The sequence below is a fragment of the Dromiciops gliroides genome, chromosome 4 (genome assembly GCF_019393635.1).
Source record: "Dromiciops gliroides isolate mDroGli1 chromosome 4, mDroGli1.pri, whole genome shotgun sequence".
In the NCBI taxonomy this organism is placed as follows: domain Eukaryota; kingdom Metazoa; phylum Chordata; class Mammalia; order Microbiotheria; family Microbiotheriidae; genus Dromiciops; species Dromiciops gliroides.
The window spans coordinates 347,367,394-347,382,658 of NC_057864.1; the positions used below are offsets into that span (position 1 = coordinate 347,367,394).

General features: G+C 35.5%; 1 pseudogene; it reads right to left on the reverse strand.

The window, feature by feature from the left end:
* Positions 1-535: 535 nt before the first annotated feature.
* On the reverse strand, positions 536-714 carry LOC122726314 (annotated as a pseudogene).
* Positions 715-15,265: the final 14,551 nt, after the last annotated feature.

Genomic DNA, 15,265 nt, shown 5'->3' on the forward strand with positions numbered 1-15,265 from the left:
TTATCATCTAATATTAACCCTTTAATGAAATACTAGGTTCACTATATACTGTGAGCAAGAGAATATAAGCCCTCTGCAAGTAGTGACTGGTTTATTTCTTGTGTGTGTATGTATGTGTATGTATGTATACATACACATACATAAATACATACATACACACATATTCCCAAGTGTCTGGTACATAATAGGAGGTAAACAATTTTAGTTGATTGCCGTGGTTCAAACTAAATTGTTCTGCATCAAATTATATTAGCAATTAACTTCAACAGTTACACAGAAGCATTTTTTTTTTAACAAAGCTACTTTTAATACTCTGGGGTAAGCCCCATAGGAAGAAAAAACATTTGGAGAGCATAGCCCCCCTCACGTCCTGGAATGCCCTGAAGGAGAGCAAGGCACAGAGGGAACCCACTGCACACACAGGGCGAAGGGAATGCCATCAGTTCTAGGACGTTACAGGAGGAAGTGAGAGCGTGAGCAGACTGGCTCAAGGCACCCGGTCGACTAGCAAGAGAGATGGACATGAGCTATAGAGTTACTTGGGCTCTTCCTTCTTCTCATTGGCCTTTTTCTGCTTCTGTTGCATGATCTCCGAGTCCCTCTGCTTTCCAGCAGCGGCAGAGAGCCCGTCATCCGGCCTTTTCCCTTTCCTGAGTCGCGTTGCTTTTTCATGTTCTTCTGCCGGCCAATCTCACGCTGATTACCACGGGTCATGGTGACGGCAGCGGCTCAGGCCTGACTGGTGGCGTCCGCTTTTTCCTCTCCGACGTCCCCAAAAGAAGTATTTATTTTAACTAAATATAAAGAACCTTATAATGATTAGAATTGGCCGGACATGAAATGGGCAGCCTGGTGAGAGTAAAGTAATGTTCCTCATACCTGGAGGTCTTCAAACAGAAGCTGAATTGTCTTTTGAGCACTGGCATTTTCGAGCAAGGCAATACATATACATAGATAGTGAGAGGAGTACTGAATTTTATGGTCGAACACGATTTTCTCTCATAGTTCTATTACTAAAGGAATTATGTAACCTTTGGGAAAATTTTTTTTTTCCTGGACCCAGTTTCCTCAGCTATATAAAATAAGAAGATTGGACCTTACTATTTCTATGATTCCTTCCAGGCCTTATGTTCTACGAATTTCTGTGATTCAAATTCTAACAGAATGTTAAACACTCAACCCATTATTATTATTATCAGGAGGCAATCAGTAGTTAGTACAGAAAAACTCAGACACCAATAAGCCCAGTGCTAAAACGGTATTCTTGCTTAGTGTAAGGCTTCTTAATCTTTAAAAGTTGAATACTAGTGATACTTTAAGAATTTACTACTGCAGTATCTCTGTTCAGGCATACTTTGCTTTGTGTCATTTCTACAAACTCATCAAATTGCATGTAAATTACTCAAATATTTATTGAACTTTTTTCATGTCCTAAACATTTTATTAAAATCATCCTTTCCCACTGACTTTCATTCTAATTTCACAATACTTTATTTCAATTTCCTATATAACCTATAGCACATCTCAAGGTGATCTAAGATCTCACAGACAAGAGCCAATCCAGAGTTCTTCCAAGAGCATCTCTTCATTCATTTTTTTTTGCAGGCAATGGGGGTTAAGTGACTTGCCCAGGGTCACACAGCTAGTAAGTGTCAAGTGTCTGAGGCTGAATTTGAACTCAGGTATTCCTGAATCCAGCGCCAGTGTTTAAACCACTGCGCTATCTAGCTGCTCCCTCAACTCTTCATTCATTATTGCTCCCACCAAAAGTTTACTCTGGATAAATCTCAGTTTATAACTTCTGTCTATATTCAAACATAGACAAAAAAAGGTTTTATACAACCTAAGCAAGTAGCCAAGGTAATAATACACTTGTTGGATACAGCCTTTATTACAAAAGAAAAAATGCAAAGATTAGCATAACTTGATGTATAAAGATATCTATAGAAGTACATAAAGAAATCCAGAAAACACATAAAGGACTCAGATTAGCTCACAAATAAGCAACAGAATTCCAACTCTCCCATAAGTCTTACTTTTATGGGGGTCCCAAAGTCCTCCAGATTAAAAGCTATTGCATGGCTTGTACTCCCCCTAGAAAGGTATTTAACTTTGGTTTGGTAGAAAGACTTCAAGATATTTTAGTGGGTGCCATTTTCTACCAGGATGCATGCAGCATTACCCCAAACATATAGTTCTACCTTAAAATTTCGACTATACTCAGACGAGAAATGAACTTCGGGCTGAAAGATATATAAACTTATTTCCCATTCCTCATTGTATGGATCACTACGTAATAAAAAGGTCATGTTCTCCCCTTGGAACTAGAAGTCATATACACAATACTCTTCTGCTTCCACAATAGATGATGGTAGAAAAAAAATCTATCTATATCAGCAGAAGTCCAATCATAAAACTCTCATAATTGGGGTTTATATGTAAGACAATCTTTATAGACTCTCAGAATTCCCCAACATATCTGGAATTTGGAAACACACCAACTGGAGTAGATCATCTTCCTCTACCAGGTGCATCTCTAAGAGTTCTATCACTGACCTAACTATTGTCTTCTTTTTTTTTTGGCTGAGAATATTTACTCTCAAGTCTCTGGTCTCTGACCCATTCTTAGAAAGTGGGGTGGGGGAGGGGGCAGTTAAGAAAGGTGAAACACTTGGGGTCTAAAAATTCTTGGTTCACATTAATTCTACTATAGGCATCTTACCTTGTGATTCTGCTAACAGGAAACCATCAACAGCCCTTCATAGTGATTTTGGGTAGATCAGAACTTATAAAAACATTTTTCTGATCCACCAGTGTCTTTCTGGAAGTATAATGATAAAAGGAAAAAAAGACTGGAAAGAGACTGTTAACTTTTTTATAGACCACTGCAAAGACTCCTTCTGAAAGAATGTATCTTCCTAGGAGCTACTTCATTTGAGAAGAACCCCCATCAGTGAAATTTTCTTCTAAGAGATGCCAAGGAACTTTTCCACAACTTCCATAGGAAAAAACAATCACAAATCTCAAATAAAAGATTACTATACAGTTAGCTCATCAAATTAACTGGGAAACTGCTTTAACCAATCCCTTTCCACCATTTTTCCTGCAATTTTCACTGACTGAATTACAGACATTTAGCTAATTCATCTGAATTTTCTGTCATCAAGTTTGTTCACATATCCTAGTTTTATTTAATGTATGTAAATTTTCAAATACAGATTAAGTAAAATTAAATTTTGAAAATTATATATAAATAATATGAAACATACAAAGTGTATTTTTATACTTTCTATAGTATTTTATACTATAGAAATTGTATACAGATGTTTGGTACTGTTGTGTTGATATAATAATTTCTTCGTTTGTACAATAAATGATACCTGGAATTGCTTTCTTTTCTTTTGCGGAAATGAGGGGTTAAGTGACTTGCCCAAGGTCATACAGCTAGTGTCAAGTGTCTGAGGTTGGATTTGAACTCAGGTTCTCCTGAATCCAGGGCCAGTGCTTTATCTACTGCACCACCTAGCTGCCCCCTGGAATTCCATTTTTAAATTTTTTTTTTTTTTTTTAGTGAGGCAATTGGGGTTAAGTGACTTGCCCAGGGTCACACAGGGAGTAAGTATTAAATGTCTGAGGCCGGATTTGAACTCAAGTATTCCCAACTCCAGGGCCAGTGCTCTATCTACTGTACCATCTAGCTGCCCCTTGGAATTCCATTTTTAATAGCAAACTTTATGCCCTACCATCTTTGTGAGTTTATTTTACTGTAGGAGAAATGAGAAAAGTTCCTTAGTCACTCATTTAAGTTTTCCTCTAGGTATATGGTTCTTTCTTTGTATGAAAAGATATTCAGAGGACTGCATTAGTAATCTGGGGAGAAATTAAAAGACCAAGAAAAGAGCTTAAGATCCAGAGTAATCTTAGGTACTATTATTTAGGACTGAAAGGAACCTTAGAGCATGTCATCCAGATTCCTAATTTTTCATGTAATGTAGGTCACTTGAGGCATGTTGCATTCTTTTCATGAGGAAGATGCTAGGGTACTGCTTCCCAGAGAATTTTGATGAAATGTAATGGAAATGATTTGGACAAATGATCTAGACATATAGAGACAGTTTGCAACTAATTTTGATTGCCTGACATGTTGAAGAGCAAACTCCTTGATTTGCCATGGAGGCATTCAAAGTCTTAGCCTCAGTTAGAGACTCTTTGCATGAATGGTCTTGAAACAGCTCGTTGACTGGTGAAGGGAGTGGAGTTTATAGCAGTGTGAGTTTAAAATGTCTAGAGGGATTCTTGGCATCCTTCCATTCCAGTCTGGGCTTTGTAAACAGAGCAACATCATTGTCCAACAGGCAATCCCCAGGACCCAAGAATAGAAGGATCCCTAGACCACCAGGCTAGTTTCCAGTCTGGGCCCTTTGCCATTATCTGGAATTCCATTTCTCACAAATATATTTTCCATGAATAAAAATTTTAAGAATGGGTTTGAGTTTTTGAGAACTAAATGTTGCCTGCCTTTGTCATATTTTCTATGCTCAGGAAATGTTTTTTGCTGATAAACAATGCTCAGAGGTGGGCAGCACTCAATATATTTCCAGCAGCAGCTGTAGAGGTTACATCATGACACAGGTTCCCAATTCTGTAGTTGTCTGGTACACCATCAATAGCAGCAATTGAACATGTTCTTAGGCCTTCTATGGATGTGACCTTGGTTTCTATAGCCAGTTCAGATTTGCTAATGGTCTGAGAAATCACTTTTATTCCCATGCTTTGGAAAGTCCAAGTGATGTTTTCCTAGGTCAATAGATTGTTATGCAAATTCATTGGTACAAATGCTTTGAAATATTTTCACATATTTAATAAAATAAAAATATTTCAGTCTAGATGTTTTTTATCCTTACATTTCCATGTTTTCCATAAAGAAATGAGATTAAACAATATTAATATGTATAACAATTATTTTAACTTTAATTTGTCCTTTAAACTAGGTATTAAAAATACTGGTTTCCATTTAAATTTTCAATCCCAGAAATGCCAATAATAATCAATTATTTAAATAATCTTAAATTCATATTTGTCTTAAAAAAGAATCCAAATGAAAATACATTTTACACTAAAAATGATTTTAAAAATAAAATGAAAAAATGAGTGATGGGAGCAAAGTAGCAAATAGTATATTATTTCTACAAGAAATGTTGGATTTGGTCTTTTTAAACTTGTTCCAAATTGGTAAGGTCTTTGTGTTCACCAAGAGTGTTTGTTTTCACATTTTCATAGTCATTCAGTAAAATCTTTGACAAGCTCTCGGTGGCAAAGGAAATTTAAAACTCCTTTGAAATTCCCTGAGCAACTCACAGATCCCATCAAAACATACTGCTACATTATTGTGTAGTGTTGAAAAATTATGCTTTTAAAGTTATGCCAAATAATTCACTTTGCCTTTTTCTCTTTTTTCATTATAAAGTAAACTTCCACCAAAGCTGCCATTCAGCTAGGCAATTTTGGAGACTTTTTTTTATACAGTAAAAGAGTTAGTTACAGACCCTTAGATGAAAAATATGTTCTTCTTCTTTTCATTCCGAGGAAACAGAATGACAAGAATGGGAATCAACTCTGGGTTATAGTCAAGGATCTACCCCTCTTCTATAAAATGAAGAGTTTGAACTAAGTGACCTCTAAAGTCCCTTTTAGCTCTAAATCCATCATCCTTTGATCCTAACTATAATTTTGTGAAAGTCACAACCCCTCTTTGACATTGCTTTCTTATCCATAAAAGTCCTCCATTTGGATGAAATCATATCTAAGATTCCTCTTTCACATCTAAAATTCTATATGGGGGTGAGTGGAGAGTTAGTCAATGAGGTATATGGTATCAAAATTATTTATACAAGAAACATGAATGTGTACAAATTTTCAATATAATCACCTATATTGTTCCATTTATTCCAGTGACTGATGAGCTTTTGTATTTTATTGGACAAACATGGTTTTGGTAAAGAGTAAAGACAATTATGAATCACATAATTGAGAAACCATGTTTAGGACATCATGGCATGTGTGAAAGGAACACAAATTTTAGTTCCTGCCTATACTCCAGAGTTATTTAAGTGATAGAGAAGTGAACTTTGCCCTTTTGTTAGAATACTCCTCCTCACTTGACTGTGACAAGGACAAGCTTAGACTATCAAGCTCTGGAAAGTGACTTTTTCCTCAGACTCCATTGTGATCTTTCCAGCATATGGGTAGGGTTTAGAGTTTGGTGGTGGACACAGTCTTTCCAAACACATATTGCTTTTGCTCTCAGAGATATAATGCTTTACTCATGTTTTTTAGGTGGTTTAAGTCAATTCAACAAACATTTATCAAACAACTACTCCATATGCCAGTCATTGTACTATGGCTCTCAGGAAATAAACTCCCCTCTCGCCATTCTGAAAAATTGTCTTAGCCTCAACCATTCCTTACAATTTTGTAGAGGAAGAGTTACAACACATATATAAGAAATGTGTAAGATATCATCAAGGAGAAATCCAGGAAAAGTTCTCAGAAAATTTGAAGAGAGGAAATCATGTTTAGTTAGGTCAGAGATACGAACTTGACATGTTTTTGCAAACTGTATTTCAATAAAATTAGTTTACTTTGTAATCCTATTATTTTTATGTATTTTAAAATATTCCGAGGAGTCAGTAGACTGCACCAGACTGACAAAAAGCGTGCATGGCACAACAAAATTTAAAGTACCCTGAATCTAAGGGGATCTTGGGAAGTTTCATGAAGGAGTTAGCAAATTAAATTGATCTTAAAGGCTGAGAGGATTTCCATAAACTGAGAAAATTACCAGGGATGTGGCTTGGACAAATGCTATGAGTTATTGTATTTATGATATATTAAATACAAATTTTTATGGAAATTTATTCTGTTCTGACCCCAACTCAAATCCCCTCTCTATGAACTTTTTTTGATTCCCCCTCTTTGTTTTTCACCTCTATAATTAACTTATAATATTTTATTATTAGCAATATGAATATTGATATAACACTTTAAGGTTTGCAAAACATTTTACACTTTTAAACCTCACAGGAACACTATGAGGCTTTTTACAACAGGTAACACTGTCATATAATGTATCAGGAAACTAGCATTCTGAGAGGTCAGCAATCACTTAGGCAGTCACTGCAAAGGCAAAAAAACAAACCCAAATTTGCAGGACTCTAAGTCCAGCTCTTTATCCAATAAGTAGCATAGCCTCATCTATAGAGATATCAGAGACATAGGAAAGACCTTAGCTTTAAAAGGTCAAAGGTGTCTGGGGCCATCTCCACTTGTCCTGATGTATATCTTTTTTTTTTTTTTTTGTGAGGCAATTGGGGTTAAGTGTCTGAGGCCACATTTGAACTCAGGTTCTCCTGACTCCAGGGCCAGTGCTCTATCCACTGCACCACCTGGCTGCCCCCTGTCCTGATGTATATGTTGCCATTGGACCCAGATGGCTCTGGAGGAGAGTGAAGCTGATGACTATGCACAGCCCTCCTTCACTTTAATCCAATTTACTGCAAGTCATGACATCACCTCCCCATGTCACAGTCCTCTTCAAGAATTAAGGACAAACAGCAACAGATGCCCCCGACTATCCTGCAAATTCCATACACTTGAAGACCCTATCTTGTCAAAACTTTCTATCTCCATCAGTGCTCTCTACCCAGGAAGAAGTTAAGATGCATTTGTTCAATTTACCAAATTGATAGGAAAATTTAGCATAAAAAAGTAACAAGTTTGAAGTTTGTTCAGCCTGTACATTCTTCTAAATCAAAAATGAGTTAAATACAATATTCTATTGGTCTGCTAATACCTGAACTGAAATGATCAAACAAATACCCATAATAGATACCCTTTGGTTAGAATAACTTAAATTGCATTCACGTTAGCAATTGAATGCAGAAAAATAAATCAGCAATTGAAAGCAGAAAAATTCAGCTAACCATCACCACCTGCCTGAGCTGTTCAAATCCCAGTGCTCTTTTATATCTTAATTTAATCCTCTTTCAGGTTATTTGTTCATATATCTGGCATCTTAATCTCCTTACTCTTGGCTGTCTTCAGTTCCATAGTGGTTATTTTCACTGTGTACTGTGTCTTAATGCTCTTTTAAACAGTATGTATATACATAACAATATGCATAATATTTTAAAAATATCAAATTCTAAAATCCTCATTTAGGAATCTTCAGGGGTTCTGTTTCTTTTTGTATTTGTGTGTGTATGGTAAATAGGTATATATATATATATATATACATATATATATATATATATATGTTCAGTCTTAATTTTATGAATATATCTTGTCACTCAGAGGGTAAAGGCTGTCCTTGGAATTGAAAATGTAACATGTATTATTTTTACATAATGTTTCCTCAGCTTGATTCCCCTCCTACACTATAAGCATCTCAAGGGCAGAGAACACACCTCTGGGTGTTCCATAAAGCTTCTACAGCACTGAATGGGTTTCATGATTCCCACAGGGCTTTCAACAAATTGTCATTCATTCATGAGGATTATACTAAGTAAAACAGACACTGCTGATAAAATTGTGATAATTTACTCATAATCAAATAGCATGAGAATAGGAAAGGATCCTCTGGATGTATGCAATTTTCTTATCCACATACACACGTGTCTTTTGTTTTCTGCTCTGTATGAGGCTGATATTTGGCAGGAAAATGGGAAGAAGGGAAGGGAAGGGTGTTATTTCTTATTGAGCAAATGTGAGAAAACTCCTGTTGTTTTTAAGGTGAAACATTAAAAAGAAAATTCACTGGTCTACAGATGAAATATTGATAGAAGAAAACACATCCAACTCACCATTCTTGACTTGCCCATTTCTGAGCCTGCCTAAGGAAGTAAAGTCTCCCTTGCTGGCCTTGGACAAGTAGCAAAATTGCAAGGGTTTACTGTGAGTTATGTTTCCTCTAAGGTTAAGTACAAAGTCTCTTAATTGTCCTTGGCCAGATGACATTTGAATCTAACTGATCGGGAAAGGGCAGCAGTCAATACCCTCTAAAGACTTTTTTGGGTAGAAGTTTGCCATTCTCCAGTGCCAAATACTGCCTAACAGCAGGCTACTTATTAGGCTGGATGCCTCCAGGTATTTTTTAAGTGTCAGGGAAAATGCTGGAGGTACAGAATTGTAGCTCCCACCTGGTATTGTACTCTCTTGTTATTTTATGCTACATGTTCAAATTTTGGTCACCTAAAAGAGAAAGAAGAAAAAAAATCCTTGTAAATGCCACTTGTAGATTATCATTCTGAGAATTTCCCTGGCTTTTCTAAATCCAATTAATCGATTCTTCAGTCAACATTAATTTATTATCTACTATGTGCCAGGTTCTGTGGTAGACTCCAGAGATACAAATAAAAAGGAAATTAAGTAGTCCTTGCCTTCAAGAAGCTTACATTCTATGGGACAAGACAGTATATGAATTTAAGAGCAATATATACACATATACACACATTATATATGTGCAAATTATCTCCACAAATGGGCACATACATCTGAATGTGTATGCATGCATGTGTATGGTTACATACATATATGCATGTCTATTTATGTCATGATCTGCAATGGCAGAAGCAGTATTCATGATGACAAATTCATGAATACACTGACATATGTCATTTATTTAGTATTAATAAGTGAACCAATATAGAAGTAATGTTATTAAGGCAACCATGGAAGTATATTCTGGTCTAGTTATATAGAAACTAAAGTAAATCAATATAGGTTTAGGGAAGAGACTAGGTCTATGACTTCATTGGTATAGGGAACTCCTAGTTGGGGAAATATCTCTAACAATGCAAGTTGGCACCTTTTCTGTAATTTCTAGCCTTTGTTTCTCAGAATTTAAGTGACTTGCTCAGTGTCACACTGTATGTCAGAGTGGGATTTAAACCCATCTCACTACAATGAAAAGAATTTTAATTTTCTTAGACCTACTCTTCTAGTCAATTTTTGTTTGATATTTTGTTTTGAAACAAATTTTCAACATTTGATTTAATGTATTCGTGGATATCTCTCCTCTCAGACTGATGTTATTGCTAGGAGAGGAGAAGGAGAAATAAAAATACTCCCAGGACAGAGAAATGAGAGGAGAGAGAGAGAGAGAGAGAGAGAGAGAGAGAGAGAGAGAGAGAGAGAGAGAGAGAGAGAGAGAGAGAGAGAGAGAAGGAATGGGTATTGCACTTGGTATCAGAAGAACTCGATTCTATACTTCAGGCCTTGGGCAATTCATGTCACTTGACAGAACCAAAGATCTCTCATTTGTAGAAATCTTATATAAAGGGGAGGTATAAATAAAGGTATGGCATATGGTGTAGAATGTGGTGGGAGATGGCCAGAAAATGCTGTGGAGGCCTGATTTTAAGGCAGAGAAGGCAGAAGCTCAACTATTAAAGCCGAAGGACAAAGGTACAGAGTTCACGGTTGAGGTGGGGGAAATGAAGGTGATGGCTAGAATGTAGCAGTATGTTGAGTTGACAACTAGGAAAGCAAAGAATACTATGGAAATTCAATACAATTTTTTTTAGGATAAATAGAATTTACTAGGACTAGTATTTATTTTGATGTTGTTTTTACCTTTTGCAAATTGCTATTAACAGGGAATTTGTTGTGATATGTTGACATGTTTTTTATTTTTAAATGAAATCTTTCATTTCAAATGGATTCTGTAGCCTGTACTCTGAGTATCTCAAAACTGGATGAATAAAAAATCGCTTTTTCCACTAAAATATACCCTTTACTCTTTATTAGGAAAAAAAACAGCAATAGAGATGCTTTTTGAGATCAAACATAAAGAGAAAGAACCTACTTCCCTACTGCAGTTTAAACTACATTTTCAGGCTGAAATCAGCTTTTGCTTCACTGAGGCTATGGATTTCTTTTAAAAATGCTATCTTATTTTATGACTGTCTCAGGGTTGTAAAAGGAGGAGAGGATCATGAAACAAAGGGAAATGTAGTTCTCATAAGGCACTTTCTAGTTTGTATCAATTCCAAAATACCTTGCTGAATGATCTTACCACAGTGAGTTAAATCCTCCAGTTACATTTTTTAAATGGCAATAAGAAAAATTTTATTTGTACCTTGATAATTGATCACATTGTTTACTTATTTTAGGTTTCTCATTCTCTCTCATAAAAATTTAATAATGAAGATCATAGGATTATAACTTTGGAGTCAGAAGTGACCATAAAGGTCATCTAATCTAATCCTTTTTTTTTTTTGCAGATAAGGAAACCCAAACTCAGAATTTTATTGACCTGCCTAAATTCATATAGGCAGTGTACAATGAAGCTGGGATTCAAACTAAGATTCAGTAACTGCAAGTTCAGCTCACCAAGTCTGGTGTTCATTCTACTATGCCAATTAGATAAATATCAGCAATTTCAAATTATAGTTAAACAAAATAATCTCATGTGATCACATCTACTTTATAAGGTATATGGTAATATACTGAGGAGTTCAATCCTCATGAATAAGCATATAATAATGATAAATGTACATTAAAATTTATTCTCTCTCTTTCTCAACTTAAAGACTGAACAACTATATATGCATACATATGCATACATACATATATGAATATATATATTCTAATATCCTCTACTTTACAAACAAATTAGCAACTCAGTCTTAAATTGTTAATTTATAAAATTATTAGATATAAAGATAATAAGATGGTTCTTGGGACAGTAATACAAAACTATCTACATTGGACTGTACAAAATAGGAAAAATGTGTTTTAAGAGATCTGTTTATATAGAGATGTGATATTTTAAGTTCTACTTTAGGAAATTGTTTTTGTTGTTGTTCAGTTGTTTCAGTTATGTCCAAATCTTAGTAACCCTCTTTGGAGTTTTCTTAGGAAAGATTCTGGAATAGTTTGACATTTCCTTCTCCAGCTCCTTTATAGATGGGGAAATTGAAGGAACAGGGTTAAGTGACTTGCCCAGGATTTCACACCTAATACATGTCTGAGGCCAAATTTGAACTCTGGTCGTCCTGATTCCAGCTTGGGTACTCTATCTACTGTACCAACAAACTGCCCTTTTAGGGGACTAGAATTAGTAAAATGCCACTTAACTATAAACATTTTTTTTTTCTAATTTTTAAGCAGGATGACCAATGTAAAAATTAGATAGATGACAGACAAGAAGATGGAGACAAACAAGCAGAGACAAACACACACATAGGTAGAGAGAATGAGAGACAAAAAGGTAGGTAGGTAGATAGATAGATAGATAGATAGATAGATAGATAGATAGATAGATAGATAGATAGATAGATAGATAGATAGAAAGATAGATGATAGATCTGGTACAGCATAATGAAATGGATGTGGGACTTGGTATCAGAAGACTTAGGTTTTATCTCTGTGACCTTGGGAAACATGTATCCCTCATCTGGAAAATAAGGGGGTTGGACTTGATGACCTCTCAGAGTCCATGTGAGGGAATTTTTAGAATACACTCTCCAAAAAAAAGACAAAATAATTCAGCTCTATAATATCTACTGAGAATCCCCACCTCACATTTTACAGCCTGCATCACCTGGAGAATTAGACATCTTCTTTTCTTGGAAGTGGTCTCAATTTCCCCAACTTAGCTCATATAGCTTAGTAACATTCTAGGTGCTAACTTGTGAAATTCAGCTCTCTGAAGAAGATTATTAACAGGTGCCATTCCTTGGATGATTATGGAACCACAGACTGATGTGTGAACTGTGTTCATTTCAAATTCAAACAGGGTCTTAGACACCAGCTGTGTGACCCTGATCAAGCCACTACATTTCATTTTCCTCAGTGTTCTCATCTGTAAAATGAGCTGGAGAAGAAAATAGCAAAGCATTCCAGTATCTTTGCAAAGAAAACCCCACATGTTGTCATGAGAGTTGGGCACAACTAAAAGACCTAAAACTATATATATATATATATATATATATATATATATATATATATACATATATATATATATATATGTGTGTGTGTGTGTGTGTGTGTATGCATATATATTTTTATATATGCACATATATATAAATTTGTTCAGACAGATAAATTTGTTCAGACACATTCACAGAGAAAGACAGAGACAGACAGACAGAGATTGTACAGCAAGAAGAAAAATCCAAAGTTGAAGAAAATTCAAAGGATTTGCAATGCCCTGAAAAGACACCACATGTTTAAGTAAATGATCATTCAGTTAATGTACACAGACATTATTTCCCAACTCAGATATCTATATTTTATATATTTTCCTAATATGAAAAACATTCTGCATGCATTAAAAGGATGTTGGAGCACTTTAAAAATCCACTGATTCATGGATAAAATAAGAATAGTTTATATAAAAATATGTGATCCTTATATAACATTTGCATAGTATTTATGGCATATGTTTCAGAATGGGAAGGGTATGCTACCAGAATAATCATTCTTTTTGGCTCTGGTTTGCCTGACATAACAGATACTCTATATGGTTCAAAATGATACCACTTCTCCTATTCTTGGGGACCTAATCTCTTGGTGACAGTGACAAAGAATTGATGAATGATTCAGTAGAGAATTACATGGTATTTAGCTCTTCTGGTGACATATGACATTTTGGGTTTGGAATGATATATCATGGGATGATGTGTCAGATTTTCCTCAGGGACCCTGGTCTTTCCATGGAAACACAATGGAATTATCAATAACACCTCTCAAAGTAGACTATAACCTATGTGGCTTCCAGGAGTGGCCAAGTATGTAGTTTGACATTTCCCCAAATTCTCTATGAAGTGAATTCATTCAAATAATATATTTCAACCACCCTCCATTGCCATCTTCCTACTAGATAGCAAGTATTTTTCTTCTAGTGACTAGATATTGTATAATCTGCTTCTCCTCAATTATGTACTATTTAGTGGTTGGATATGGGTAATGTATTAGAATCATGATACATGAACCTGAGGCTAACCTGAGGTTAAGTTATTACTGGAAACTTTACCATCTTAAGGTCTGCCTTGATATCCTTCCAGCACAAAACAGATACACACAGATACGTGAGTGTCTGAAAGGAAATTATGTTCTCTTCAATGCACAGAAAACAAGGAATTATTCTCATGAAAAAGAGTTTAGTATTTTATTAATGAAAAGAACATTACTCTAATAACTCTGGGGCAGTGGGAGTTTAAAGTGCTGTTACTTTGTTAGACAATTCCACTAAGATATCCCTCACAGAATCAAAAAGAAATCCATTTGATACACTGAGGAAAGATCAGTTTAAAGTAATCTAGAAAGCCTACTTTGTTTTCCTAGCATCCAGATGGGTGGAGCTGTGGCATGAGTCTCTACAAATATGGTGGAGGGCAGCTAGGTGGCACAGAAGGAAACAGCAAGACACTCCATTATCTTTGCTAAGAAAACCCCAAAACAGGCCACAAAGAGTCAGGCATTGCTGGAAAAAATGAACAACAACAAGGAAATGTGGAATTCTTAGCCCCTGGAAAGTAACTACATTGCCCAGGCTAGTTCAGCACCAAAGACAGATCCTAGATCTAGTCAATAACTACAATTGTTTAGGCTATCATGTGACTGTTGACAGAAGCCAGTAAACTTTTCCTAACCTTTGAGATGTATCAGAACCCTGTGGCCATATCTCCATTCAACATCTTTAGGCCTTTCTTTCATAGGCCAATTTTTATTCAACATCCTTTCTATGTAGGAAGCTGATTAAATGATTTGGGCAGAAGAAATAAAGGGTTATAGAAGAGATAGAAGTTAAAACCGTTACCTTTAAAGAACAATCTAGTTGGAGGAAGCAATACATATATCCATTTAGCTACTGGCAATGAACAAAGAACAGCTGGAAGCAATCACTGTTTGGCAGGAAAAGTGGATTCAATCTCCATGACGAGTAACCCTTCAATAAGCTCGAATTTATCCAACTAAAATTCCTCAGAACGGCCAATAGCCATTTTATCTTCATGCTCGAGTTTTCTCTCTTTTGATCCTCATTTATTCAATGATGACATTTGTTGGTCCTCTGATGAGATTTGATATTCCATAAAGGAAAAAAATTACAACCTAACTTGATATTTTTAAAAAATCCTTCTAAAATTAAACATAGGTTAATGGTTAGAAAGGGTACTGGTGAGTTATATGATCATAATATTATCCATGTTCTGCTAGAATGGCCCTTAGAAGTCAAGTGATTTTCCTTAGTAGTTGAGAG